Source organism: Apium graveolens, chromosome 3 (genome assembly GCF_009905375.1).
Source record: "Apium graveolens cultivar Ventura chromosome 3, ASM990537v1, whole genome shotgun sequence".
NCBI classification, from domain to species: Eukaryota; Viridiplantae; Streptophyta; class Magnoliopsida; order Apiales; family Apiaceae; genus Apium; species Apium graveolens.
Window position 1 is genome coordinate 196,650,793 of NC_133649.1, and position 1,491 is coordinate 196,652,283.

The 1,491-nt window shown below is 32.9% G+C and overlaps 1 pseudogene; it reads left to right on the forward strand.

The window, feature by feature from the left end:
• The first annotated feature begins 1,226 nt into the window (after window positions 1-1,226).
• On the forward strand, window positions 1,227-1,272 carry LOC141716105 (small nucleolar RNA snoR60; annotated as a pseudogene).
• Window positions 1,273-1,491: the final 219 nt, after the last annotated feature.

Below are 1,491 nucleotides of genomic sequence, written 5' to 3' on the forward strand. Positions count from 1 at the left end.
CGTAGATAATTTAACAGTGTATATGATTGCTAGTCTTTCTCCTGGGAAAAGTCCCTTCTGGATTCTTGTGGTTGTCTTGTATCATTTGAATGACATTCATCAATAAGTCACACATTTTTACTAATGAAATTTGTGTTTCCCCTTTATTGATCAGGATTTAAATCATTCTCAAAGTTAGGAGATTCGATATACTTTGAACAACAGGGACAAGTTCTAGAAATTTATGTTATCCAGTACATATCGAGCTCAGTTAAATGGGAATCTGAGAATGTTTTACTAGTGCAGAAAGTAACGCCTGTTGTATCATGAGACAATCACCTTCGCGTGACCTTAACTGTTTCCTCAAAAAAGGTATATAAAAGAAGATGATAGTCTTTTCCATTTAGAGAAACCTTTCTTGGTTTCTTCTCTGTCTTTTGTTCTTGTCATTTTTTCATCTGATTTGCACAAGGCAACTAAATGTGAATTTCACCATATCCTCATATACAAAATAAAGTCCCAGGAAAGAAAAGCTGGACCATTTTAAGAATATGCATGTTACTTAACTGGGAAGGAGATAAAACAAGTAAATTGTGTATTCTGATCTTTTGCTACATTCACAAATAAGTCTAAGTCATAGAATGTATCATCGCTGCAGCGTACTTAGTAAGCAGTCCTTTCAATAATAGTTATTATTTTGTTCTCTTTATAGAATAGAATTTACAGATTAGTACTTAACTTTTCTGTCCTACTCTTTTGTAGTCTGGAGTGGTGTATGCTGTTGAGTTTTCTCACAGGAGTGGTAAGGATTTGGTTAATACGGAAAAGAAACGTACTAATGTTATACCTATTATTGAGGATGCTAGACATCCAGCCAAGTATCGTATGCTTGTTGGAATGGTAGATGTTATATTTTCAGATGTTGCTTAGCCTGATCAGGTATACTTCTTCTGACTGTGATTATATTCTTGTTCCTTTGTTTAGTTCGATGACTCAGTTTAGTATTTTAATTAAATCATTTTGGTATTGCGTGTTAATCACCAGCTTTACCAATTTATTAGAATATAACCTATACTACTTTGTTAAACTTTCTTAGGTGTTTCAGATATTTTTTGTGAATTAAAAACTACAAGATTTTGAGTAGATGGTTAGTTGTAGTTTTGATTTTGAGCTTAAATCTGTCTCAATAATCTGATATTTAAATAGTATTTTTGTTTATTTTTTTAAGCTTGTATGGTTGTTTGAAATAACAGATGATGAGCTTACTCGGATTCCCCTTCAGGATATACTGTTGGAGGAAGGACTTGCCAAGTAGGTAGCCTCTTCCAAATTAAATAAGTTTTATGTGTGATTCTTACTTGTTTTTCTTTTAGTATATTTTAATATAATTTGTGGCGCCCTCCAAACCCGGGTCAGAAGTTTGGGGTCCACACACACCTTATTTAAAACCTGCTTCTAACAATATTAAAGATAATAATAATATGCAATGACCCTATTTATTAACTACCACGG